This window comes from Mauremys reevesii, linkage group 23 (assembly GCF_016161935.1).
Source record: "Mauremys reevesii isolate NIE-2019 linkage group 23, ASM1616193v1, whole genome shotgun sequence".
Classification (NCBI taxonomy): Eukaryota; Metazoa; Chordata; order Testudines; family Geoemydidae; genus Mauremys; species Mauremys reevesii.
In genome coordinates this window covers 15,701,467-15,713,825 of record NC_052645.1, presented here as the reverse complement: position 1 = coordinate 15,713,825, position 12,359 = coordinate 15,701,467, and the positions used below count along the sequence as shown (strand labels likewise).

Genomic DNA, 12,359 nt, shown 5'->3' with positions numbered 1-12,359 from the left:
CATTACTGAATTCAGCCTCATGTCACCCTGGCTCAGTGTTATGATCCCCATTAAAGCACATCACTGCTCGTGTTAACATGACAGCACCATCTTCTCATTGTGCAATCAACTGGTGTCGCCTGCCTCAACTGTCCCATCTGTAAAATGGGGATAATGACACTGACCTCCTTGGCAAAGTGCTTTGAAGTCTATGGATGAAAAGAGCTGGGAATTATTATTATTATTACAAATCCCCATCTCAAAAAGATTAGCAGCAAATGAAAACAAATGGTTACGTTCCACAGCCTAAGCCACTGGGCTGGGTGAAGTCATTTGTGAGTCACCCTGTTTCTTTCAAGTCATAAAACTCTCTTTGGTTGCATCTGCCCAGCTAGGCACTAAGGGGACTCCTGAGGGTTCCCCACACTCAGCTACTGATGATTGCTGACTAATGAAAGGCTGGGATGAGTGTGATGTATTTGCTCTTCCTTGACCTTATTTCTAGTCCATCCAATTAGTTTTAAGAGCAGCTGCTCATTCACCAGCAGGTAGGACTGAAGTCTGGGATTTTTTAAAGAGCCCAAAGGGCACTAGGGATTCAGTGGGATTTTTTTTTGGCCGTAGATTTCAAAGCACTTTACAAAGGGAGGTCAGTATCATTCCCATTTCATAGATGGGGAAACAGAGGACCAGAGTGATGACATGACTTGCCCAAGATCACCCAGCAGGCCAGCGTCAGAGTCACGAATTGCCTGCGTTCCAGTCTAGTGATCTGTCGGCTAGGCTGGGTACCTGACTCCGCTAGACTCCTTTGAAACCCCCCGATGACATTTCCAGACTCTTTGTGACAGGGGCGTCACTAAGATGATGAAAGCACGCGGAAGCCACCGAGAATTTTGCACCGTGACCTTTTTTTTGCCCACTTCCAGCAAACTTCAAAGATTTGCCCAATGCCTCAGTGGTTTCCACAGGGCTTCTGCTTGGATAGCCTGGTCGGAGATGGGTCAAAGCCAAACCCAAATCCCCAGCTACCGAGCCCTGCACTTGGGTGGGGTTTGGAAGGTGCTGCGCTGAATCAGTCAGCTGGCCCCTGCCTCTGTATTAAATGCCCTTGAACACTGATCCAACTCAGGGTCAAAATTCTGTGGCTTAGACTCTTGGTGCTTCTCACCTGAGCTTCTCATTTATCTCCAATTCTTGCAAGACTTCACTGCAGATCCCTTAGAGGACCCGCTTTTCCTCTCCTGCCCCTTCTATGCCCCCCACTGAAACTACACTGACTCCGGAGTTATTTCTGGGTTTACCCACCAGGTCAGGCTGATGACTCATCTGGTCCAATATCTTTCTTCCATCAGTGGCCAATACTTGGCATTTCTGGGGAAGGTGAAACCCCTTCAGCATGCACACAGCCTCTTGAGCAACGCTGTGCGCGGGAGAAGAATTCCTTCCTCGTCCCTGGGGGCCCATCCGCTCATGCCCTGAAGCAAGAGCTTTCATTACCCCTATTTTCTCAGCGTATATAGCTGCAAATGTTGTTTGTGGTCATAAAAATTTCCAGCCCGTTTTAAAACCCAGCCATGTTGTTTGCCTTTGTGACACTCCCGCGGCTGTGAATTCCCCAGCTTGGTTATGTGCTGGGCATGCTGGAGTTTCCTTCTATGAGTGGTGCATGCGCTGCTCTTTAATGTCACTCCAGGCCCCCTTGTTCTCATCAGGCCTGGCTCGGCAAGGCGCAGAGACCCCCTCTGCTCCCACTGACTCACTGGGAGTCAGGCTCAAGGTTGCATTTTAGGGGTGACCTTAGAATTGGCAGCGGTTCTAAGCAGGAGAGGGGGGCCCATGCTGCCAGGAAAAGGGAGAAAGGGGATTGAATCAGCCCATTGCAATCCCCGCATCGAAAAGGGTGGGTGTGTCTAGCACCGAATTGCTTCCCACCAGGCACATTGCCAGAGAGGGAGCCAGCTGGGGTCTCCCCTGAAGAGTTCAGCCCAAAGCAGCCGCTTGCTTGGCTTGTGTCCAAGGCCGTCCCGGGAAAAGAGACCAGCCCCTCCGTTTTCACCATGCCCTTCATAACCCTGCTGACCTCCCTCGAGGCCACCCCGACTTCTGAACTCTCGCCTCGCGCCGGGGAAATCTCGCTGGCTCTCTCACTATCTTTGTTGTATTTGAGCCTCAATCCCACTCCAGTGTGGCCAGCCCCAAGTGAGCAAAAATCAGGAGTCAGGCCCCCAAAACTCACGAGATTGGCTTAAAAGCCACGAGATTCTTACGTTTTTTCCCTCCAACCACAATGGCTAGAAACTTCCATCCTCCTCTCATCCATATCCTTAGGGGGGAAACAATAAATACAGCAGCAACAACAACAAAAAATGGGTTCTCTTATTTTATTTAATTTTTTGCCTTTCTGGTTCCTGAGTCTTTTGGGTGCACTTGGGTCACGTTTGCAAGTTTTCTCTGCAGCCACGAGGGCTAAAAACTTCCCCCCACACACACACACCTCCCACACCAATATGCCACGCTCCAGCAAGTACCATGAGGTGGGTGCTCTCTCCAGAAGATGGGAATTGCCATCCATCTAGGCAAGCATTGTGCCTCCTGTTCCCAGATGCTAAACAGGGAGATGCAGGATACCCCATAGCGGGCGCTTTTATGGAGTAACTTGCCTCTAAGGGAAGGTGATATTGTGAGATGTAACGAAACATGAAGCTATCTAGTGATTTGACTCCCAGCTGCCTCCTGGCCTCTCTGCATTTGTGTGGCTGGAGTTAAGAAATGAAGCCGAGAAGTGGAACTGGCTGCATTGGTCCCTGATTATTCCTGCTTCCTGGACTGTGACAAAGACATGAGTCCCGAGGATGAGAAATCCCACTGTAATAGCGATGCAGGACACTGAGTCTGCAAGACCGCGCTGGTGGGGGGAAGAGAGGTTCAGCATTTAAGGCAAGGAGGATTGGCAGATGCTTGTGTTTACTGGAGTGGAGGGTAACTTTAGCTACCTTGGGAATCCTGCAACAATGTCATTGTTCTGAGAGCAGCTGCCGAATGAGAGCCAACGGGACTCAGACTGATGATGCTAGGAAAGCCATTGTGCCTGCCAGCATGTGTGTTAGAAACAGGTCTATGGACTGATTCACGGTTTGGTTTATTTAATGCTTTTCTTTCTCCTGCTACTACCAGCGATGGACTGGTGGAGATTGCTGGCTCTGCAGAGTGGAGAATGAGGAAGGCTAGGTTAGTACATGAGGATCTACTCATGAACCCCCAGCCCTGCAGGGACCAGGTCGGAAGAAAAGAAACCTGGAGGGAACTCGGTGAAATCAGCCGTCCAGTTCTGTGGAACGCTGTATCAGTAGGAGAGGGGTTCATGGCCTTTCAAAGTGGGCAGGGCATGTGGCCTGCCAACTCCCTGAGCCCAGAGACCCATGGCTGTCTCTCTGGGATCACAGGGCATGTGGCCCCTCTGTGCTTAGGAGCAGGCACAGAGCAGAGATTAATGCTGCTCCAAACACCATCAACTGCTGTGGAAGGAAACTGCTCCCCAGCTTTGCCTTTTCCCAGCAACCAGGGAGATGCAGGCCCTGAAGCCAATGGGGCTGTCGTGTCCCCGCTCCCCCCCCTTTGTATATCTCTGCTTTGCTCCCTCTTTCTCTCCCGCTGGCCTAGTCCTACAGCCTGGGGGCAGCAGGCCATGCATGTCTCACTCTTGGCTATAAATGGGATTAGATGGTTACCTGGGCTGGTTCATGCTCCCAAGCACAGGGTTACACTGATGGTCAGATAGCAGGTCAAGAAGTCGTTTTGCCCCAAGCACTGGGTATAGGGAGGGCTTGGCCTAGAGCACAGCGGCTGGGCTAATCTGTCGGGCAGACGTATCCCACAGGCAGCTCTGATGTGCTGCGGTGGCAGGGAGCCTGCCCCACATGCAACTCGTGTTAGGGTGAGCATCGGCTCTGCCCGTCACAGTGGGCTGGAACCTGGGGAAGATCGGGGCCGAGATGAAGTGACACCAGAAAGTCGGACCAAACCAGAACCGAACTTTGTTTCAGATTCCATGAAAAATTGAAAAAGAAATGTCTGAGTGTATCGATTTTCAGGGAGGGCCCTCAGCTTTGCAGCTGAAACCTGAACCATCAAGGCCGGTCCTCAGCGGGTGTAAATCAGATGTAGAATCTGGCCCTCTGTATTTACCACCAGAAACTCAAATAAAAATATCCTTGTGCTGCCTTATTAATTTCACCGAGCTCCACAGATGGCATAGGGGCCCTTTCATGCCATTCGAGGAGCAAACTCAGAACCTGTAAGCAAATCCACCCCAGCCTGTCCCAAGCCTCTCAGCTCAGATGCCGTGTCCTGGTAACTCTGTCATTTGCAACCCTTATTTACATGATCAGATGGGGAAAGGAGGAAGTTTAATAACAAAGGGTGTAGCTAGCTGCCCTATATACAATCTCCGAGATCAACAGATGCATTCAGACCCTGAGGTGCTGGAGCATTTACGTTTGCAATAAGGGCTGATGTTTATTACCCCCTCTTAGTCCATTCTTACCTCATGGGAGCTTTAGATTAAGGGGGAAGAGTTTTCAAAGGCACAAAGGTTTTCTGTGCCACCAGACTTTCCTTGTCTTCTTCAGTGTGTCCCAAATCCCTTTGTCGCAGCTCGGCCAGGGATCCCCCCTTTTCTTATTCACATCCATTTTTCTTTCATATGTCTCCTCACCTTGCAAGCATGCTCTAGAATTCCAGCCCCACCAACATTTCCTGCCACTTGCAATGTTCGCATCCATCCACCCATCCCTCTGTACCAGCCTCTCCTTTTTTCTCCTTCGCCAGTTCATGCCTTTGTCTGTTCCAGCTCCCAGCTCATGAAGGCAAAGTGCTCTCTCTCCAGCTTCCACCCAAAAACCTCTTGGAAAAGGAGACCATCTTTTCCTGTGACTCATTCCTGCTGCAGTGACAATCAGTCGCTCCATGCTGGCTTTGTGGCCCCTGCTTGTGCCTGTTAGGTCTGAAGCCTCTCTGGGGCAGGGATGTTGCTTGGTCTTGTATATTTTTTAATTGTAATAGTCTGTAGCTTGAACGAGACATGAGTGATTTTGTGGGAGAGTGGGCTAGACTGGATTTTGTTTATTTGTATGCATTTCTGTACTTTCGGCACTGTATAAATAATCGTTCCATTTTCCTAGAGATGTGTTGGACCTCAGGAAGGTCACTTCAAGCTGGGGGAAGCCCCTCAAACCTAAAAGTTCATCTCCTCAGCTGCACAGCTGGTTGAATGTGTGGAATGCTGTGACAACGCTAAGTATTATTAAATGAAACCAAACAGCTTGGGGTGAATTCCGGCTCATTCTTAGAACGGTTCAGGTTTGAGAGGTACTCGGATGCTACAATGTAAGTATCTAGATAGCTAGACCTGGGCCAATACTCAAAGCAAGATTCAGTAAAGACTTTGGAAATGTTACTTGAATTTCTCTTTAACTGCATCTGTGGAGGTGTTCCAGGGGTGAGTCAACTTGCAGGAATGCTCCTGGAACCCCGTGAATTTTCAAAAGGTCTGGTTTGAGCCCATAGGTTTCAGATGCTGCGATTTACATCAGAAGGAACCTAAGTGCTGGGAAATCCTCTGAAAGAACCAGACCTTGGCTTGGAGTAGGCCAGTTCATTCAAAACCTGCTTCAAAGTTCTTCCTTTTCTGCTATATTAATTGTTTTAATAAACAGCATGGGAACTGCAGACCCCCACCCCTTCGGTTTCTTGGAACAAAACCAGATTTCGTTCTAAAGTTTTCTGACTTTTAGTCCCCAGTCAGCTAAGCAGTATCCACATTCCCAAAAACCCATTTTATGCTGGTGACTAAGGCATTGTCAGTCTTCTGTTTTCCTTGCCCAACTGTGGGACAAAAGTCACTTGTCCTCCATTTATATCTTTTCCTTGAGTTTAGCAATGGGGTTCTGGCAAGAAATAAGAGATTGCAATGGGTGCATCTTCAAAAAAGCATTCACCACCCCTGTGCCTGCAAACCCTGCAGTTATACATACAAATCGGCTGGTCGGTGCACAGTTACCTGATTTGCATGCACAGACAGACATTTGCATGAGCAAATAAAGGTTCTTAAATATGTAACTGGTGGACTTTTTTTTTTTTTTAAACCTTCCATTGAAAATGGTGGGTCTAATTCTCCTGGCACTTTCACCTGCTGTAAATTAAGATTCACTCCTGTGAAGCCAGTGGAGTTACACCAATTTAAAACTGGTTTGAGCAAGAAGAGAATCAGGTTTGCTGGCTGTGCAGTGGTTGCCACTAGAAAAAATCAATATGTAGCGTGCTGTGGTAATTGAGTCTACATCCTAAGTATAGGAAGTACCTGAGTAAAGTCAACAGCAGCATGGTAGGTATCTGATCAATTAATTTCCCTTTGCTGGCCACTATTGTACATGTGTGTTGGGCTGATGGAGTGAATTCCAGGCCGAGCTTGGAGTAGTGATGCTTCCTTGCCAGCAGCTCCAGAGAGGAAATGAATTATTCTTGTTAAATCAATCTAAGTAATTTGCACCTCCTGCATAGATACCCTAATTGCATTGGTGTGGTCAGAGTGAACTGCAAAACAGTGAGCCAGAAGTTCAGACACCCTGGTGCCATCATTAACGGTTGCAAAATTGCCCCAAATGTTTACTCACCCGCCCGATAGCATGTTTGTATTCCATAATTCCCCCTGATTAATTTGCAAGGGGAAGGGAGAAGGCGTATAATGAAATGACAACCATCCTGCCTTTTAGATCAGGTTCTCTTGAAATGGACCCATGGTCCAGATCCTCAGGCTGGTGTAAATGGGCATAGCTCTGCTGAAGTCAATGGGGCAGATCCCCAGCTAGTGTAAATCTGCATTACTCCATTGATGACGCAGATTTGTACTAGCTGAGGATGCTGCCTCGGAAATGTTAATGTTTGTTCCTTCTTTGAGTCTGCCCCGCTTTGTGCTGTCGTTAATCATAGAGAGTGGATGGGATGAGACTTGGAGTGGCGTTGTTAAGCTGACCTCAGTCCCCATGCAGAAAGGAAGAGTTCTTCTACCAACCTAGCTACCTCCTCTCAGGGAGGTGGATTACCTACGCCAACGGGAGAGCCCCTCTTGTCAGAATAGGCAGTGTCTACACTGAAGCACTGCATCGTAAGAATGGACATACTGGGTCAGACCAAAGGTCCATCTATCCCAGTATCCAGTCTTCCGACAGTGGCCAATGCTGGGTGCCCCGGAGGGAACAAACAGAACAGAGAATCAAGTGATCCATCCCCTGTCACCCGTTCCCAGCTTCTGCTGCTGTAACATTTTAAGTGTAGACAAGCCCTGAGCTGAAGTCAATGGTGTTGCTCCACACCTGAGGGCAGAATCCAGCCTCTTGTGTTTCATACTAGGACTGATGGAAATATTCCATCACCTCTTTTTCAGGGAGGGTGCTGACAAAAAGAAAATATTTGCAGGATGTGTCTGCTTTACTTGGACAATTTTGATTTATTTATTTATTTTTGGTCGGAAAAGCAATAAAAAACCCCAAACCAGAAAGTTTTTAAAGTTTTCGATAGTTTGGGGCCAAAAAATGTTCAGGGTTTGGCTTTTTCAATCAAATTTCAAAAAATTCCGAGGGAACCTCCTTCTCCCCTCCCATCTTCCAGCCAGCTCCTGCTATGACTGTGGAGCGCTGTGGCATGATTTACTAAAGGGGCCGGTCCTGCCAGAATAACTCCTTTCACTGTTCTGTATTGATGCTCCAGGTCCTGGCCAGAAGATGGCAAACACCGGAGGGGTGTGTGTCTGAGAGTGGGTGATAGACTGGTGATTCTGGCGGAAGTAAGACTTTTCCCACCCTTCGGGAAAGCTCAGTGTTGAGTTTTGAGTGGAGGGTTCCGGGTTCTGTCTGAATCAGTTCTTCCATCCCTCGGCACAACCACTCAGCGAAGGAAGCTGAGCAGAGCGAAAGGGAAGTGACTAACCAGCTGCAATGAATGTGGTGCCCCTGCCCTCGAGCGAGATGCATAGCTGGGGTATGGTGTGTCAGCAACAGATCCAGCTCCTTATTCCCAGGCTGCACAGAATCTCTCCACGCGCCTGCTTGTGGCTCTGTTCTCAGTGTCACTACTGAACGCAGGTGGTTTTTGAGTACATAATAATGGGATGTGGAGATGCAGATACCAGATCATAAGGTAGATGAATCCTGGTTAAGGTAGTGGACTAGGACTCAGGAGAGCTAGGTTTGATTCCTTGCCCTGACACAGATTCACTGTGTCAACCTCGGCAAATTAATCCCCTTCTCCAAGCTTTGTTTCTCCATCTGTAAAATGGGGATAATGGTGCTGGCCTTGTCTAGTTAGACTGCAAGCTCTTCCCTCAAAGTGCTACTGTCACAAGCAGAGAGATGCTGGCGAGTGTAAGAGTTTGCTTTGCTCTGCCGGTGTTAACAGTAAGCTCCTTTCATGCGGTCCCAGAATGCAAGGCTAGAATGCACCAGTGTCCGAAGGTGATATTATGCCATTTGCCTTACCACGCAACTGCCACTGTATCATACCATCCATCCCAATCAACCCACCCCTGCTGGGCTCCATGTCTTGCTTCAGCAGCCTGCTTTCGGGTGCCATGGGCTACAGCACGCCAGACTCCAGGCAGGCTTGGGATTTTCTCCCAAACCAGACTCTGCCAAGAAAAGAGATCAGACTGGTGTCTGTATTGTGCCTATGGGAGCTTCCACTTGCTCACAGGTTTCTACATGCCCAGAGCAAACCACACACAATCCTTTTCACTGGCAATGAACCAGCGGATCCTGTTTCAAGGGCAGGACAAAGAAATTGCCGCATAGATCATGCAACCATTATACCAATGAACACACTGGATTGATAGACCCCACGGTCCCATTCAGCTCCACTCACCTCGAATTCTGACCATCGGGCCAAAACCCGGTGGGAATAATGAGCGAAATCTCCAGCCATTGCAGGGGGATTTGTGAGCAGCACCTGTTCAAGGAATAATCAGCCCAGCAGGGGGATGTTTGCTGTCAGCTGCACTTGGAGTATTTACATTTTTGACCTCCACTAAGTGTGATAATAGTGCACTTTGTCAGTGTCGGACAAAACCTCTGCGGGTTCCATGATTGGCCTGTCCCTACTCCTGCCTGCTTCTATTATGATTTCATCCAAAGACCTCCCGTAAGGGTTAAATGACCTCACATTAGTGCTAATTTGGGGCTAACTTTCCTATTCAGCATGTAACAAAGCATTCGGCGTTTATGCAAGTCTCATAAAGCAACAAGGACCACACACAACCTAACCAGGCTCAGCCTGGACATCTGCAAAACTCCTCCCAGCTCTTTCCATTGTCCTCAAAGGAGTCCCTCCCGGGGTGGGGTTCAGGGAATATTGTCTTGATGCTTTTGGTTCCTGCTTTGTGATGGGATTGGGGGGATTTATTTTTGCTATTTTTTAATCTTAGCAATAGTTGGTATATCATGTTTGATCATCCCTGTTTTAGTGTCGAGAACCAGTGACCCCAAGTGTGAGAAGTAAAGGAAAGGTTGGCTCTTTAACAGAGATCTTTACCCCTGATGGTTTGTTGGGTGTTTGGGTTAAATATGTGTTAACAAACAGTCTTTCCAAAAAACTCCCTTCCATTCTCAATTGTCCAGGCTTCATTTCTTTGATACCTGTGATATCATTATCCTACACCAGTGCAGTCCAGTCCAGATTTTCTAAGGAAAAAAACAAAGATAAGAATTTTGTGTGTTTAAAAAAAAAAAAAGTTTTTTTTTTAAAAGTTAAACTTTTTTTCTTTTTCAGGCCTTCACTCATTTGAACAAAGAGTGGGGAAGTGAGGCATGAACCCACGGCTTTTTCCTTTGCCGGTCACCTGTAAGGTAGCGGTGTAGTGATTCCCCAGCGTAGCATCCTACCCTCTCAAGCCATGATGTGTGTCGTTCTGAGGGACAGTTCCTCCTTGGAGACCTAGATTTATCCTCTGGCCCACACTGCTGTTCTTTCCCTTTCACCATGGGAAATGATTGACATCAGGCCAGGGGGATACACAACACTGATGCTAATGCCGCCAGTCTCACATCATTCCCAGCTCCCTGAAATAATAGTTTGGTGTGACCCTCAGTTTGGTTCTTTTCCCTGTTTGGGCTGGGGTGGGTTGAGGGATGTGCCAGAGAACACAGACTCTTTCTCCCCACCATATTAAGACTCTTTTTGGACACTCAGACTCTTTTTGGACACCCAGTTAGAGCCTTACTTGAGAGAGGAAGGGATGATCCTGTGTTTAGCTGTCCAGCTCAGGACTTAGCTCACCTGGATTCAGTTCCTGTCTCTGTTGCAGGCTCCCCGTGTGATCTTGGGAATATCACTTCATCTCTCTGTGCCTCCAATCCCATCTGAACGTTGTGGAAAATAGAACTTCCCTACATCACCGGGGCATTGTGAGGAGTTGGGATACTAGGGCTAGAGAGCCTCCCGCTCTTCTAAACTGCTCGTGGGTATTCTCCATTACCCCTATCTCTGCAACTGGAAGAACTGGAGTCTTAAAGTGCCCATGGACGTTCATTTACAATCCTAAACTGATCAGAAGCTTCCCTGCTGTTTGTGACCTCCCCTGCTGCTGGGTTCATCTCAGCCTGAAGGTCAGGAAGGAAATATTACTCACTCTCTTCTTATGCTTTAACTGACACCAAGCCAAGTTTGACTGGTTGCCGACAGGTCCTGAGTAAGGAAGAGAAGGCTCTGGAATATGGGGCTTCCCTGATTCCTGGTTGTAGTTGAGAAATACTGTCCTCCTGCCACCTAGCCAGAGAGACTACACACCCCAGAAACCTTCCCACTGGGGAAAGAAATCAGACAATAAGCCAAGCCCAGGAGGTGAAACTACAGTCATGGGGCCAGTCCTGCTTATTACACATCTGGGCTCCTCAGCCTCATAGAGAGTCATCAGCTGAATTATTAGTGTCTCAGCATCTGTGCTGTTATTAAAAGCACCGTGCTCAGAACTGCACTGGGGCTATCCCGGTTTGCACGAATTAGGACATCCGCCTTTGTGGAGTGTTTTGGGTTGCTAATTTTATAGCTTGACCTCAGGGAGTAAATGCCGAGGGTTGGCTTTATTAGCCACGGGTGCTATATTGGGAGTCCTGTAGCGGAGCATCCTAGGTGAGATCAGGAAAAGGAAAAGTGGCTGACACTACGGTGATGGGCATGGTAGAGATGCCTGAGGGATTTCATGCTTGGGCCAGCATGGGAAGCATTCCAGTGCCTGCATGCCAACTCCTGCAGAATGCCCAGTCTGAGTGGCTGGGCTCTGCACGGGGGAGCTTCTTGGTGGGTGAGGAGATGGGATTCCCCGAGCCCCAAGGCCACAGAGGAATCTCCCCCGTGAAGGCCACAGATCTATTCTGCAGCTCACTTCAGTCTCCCATCTGGAGGCAACCTCTTTGGCCTCTGTACTCCCCCTTCATTGTGCAGTCAGCCAATGGGTTTATGTAGAGAGACAGCTGCCAGCTCTGGCCTGAATCTACCCACTACGGAGGTTCCCCAAATTGTTTCCCACACAGTGGGACCCAAATGGGTGGCAGGTAGGACCCACCCTCTGTGCATACAGGAAAGGGGTCAGAATTGGCCCCAACCTGTGTTACCTTCTCCCAGCGGTTGCCATCCTGGGCCTGATGTGACCCCCTGTGGGATTATCTAGGGGCAGGGGAGTGTCTGCTCACAGTTAATCCCATCTGCATCAGTCAGAGTGAAATGGCAGTGCAGTCCCTAAGGCAAGAAACCCCCTCTGTATAACCTGCCCTTTAGCTGAGCGAGTGAAAGAACGAGATAGACAGTGAGATAGGAGAGGTGGGAGCCTGGTGTTCCATTAGCCTCTGTCTTTTATTCAGACCAACGCTGTGCAAAATAAATGAAACTCACCATGACTAGCCTTTCTATCAGCATCTGGCATCTTTTGTCTCAGCCCGCAGCCTTCCCTCTCCACTGATCCCCGGGGGCTGCTACTCCCAGGGGTTAGAGCTGGGCAAAACTTTTCACCCTACACTTTTTGTTGTTGGTTAAAAATACCGATTTGGCAACATCAACAAGTTTCGCAACTGTGTATTGATTTTGCAGAATTATTTTGTTTAGGAAAAAAAAAACTTTAAAAAAAACTCTGAAAAAATCAAAATGGCCAGTTCTGACATTTTTGAAACATTTCATTATTTTTGCCCGAAACAACTTTTTGTTTCAAAGTGTCTTTTAATTTTATATTAAAAATTGAGCGCTTTTCAATGTTTTTTTTAAATGTTGAAATGAAACATTTTGATTTGGTTAAAACTAAACCTTTTGTTTGACTGGAAACTATATTTTTTTCTTTTGGA

At 48.0% G+C, this 12,359-nt stretch overlaps 1 protein-coding gene across 9 annotated transcripts in view; it reads left to right on the top strand.

The window, feature by feature from the left end:
• GRHL3 (grainyhead like transcription factor 3) overlaps positions 1–12,359 on the top strand; it is an 82,748-nt gene that overhangs the window by 12,846 nt on the left and 57,543 nt on the right. The window contains exon 1 of one of the 9 annotated variants that reach the window (XM_039511743.1): positions 10,548–10,634. The exons of the other annotated variants lie outside the window; for them this stretch is intronic. The gene's annotated coding sequence lies outside the window, so the exon portion shown is untranslated. Of the gene's footprint in view, positions 1–10,547; positions 10,635–12,359 lie in introns of those variants that run through there. 9 annotated transcript variants of the gene reach the window in all.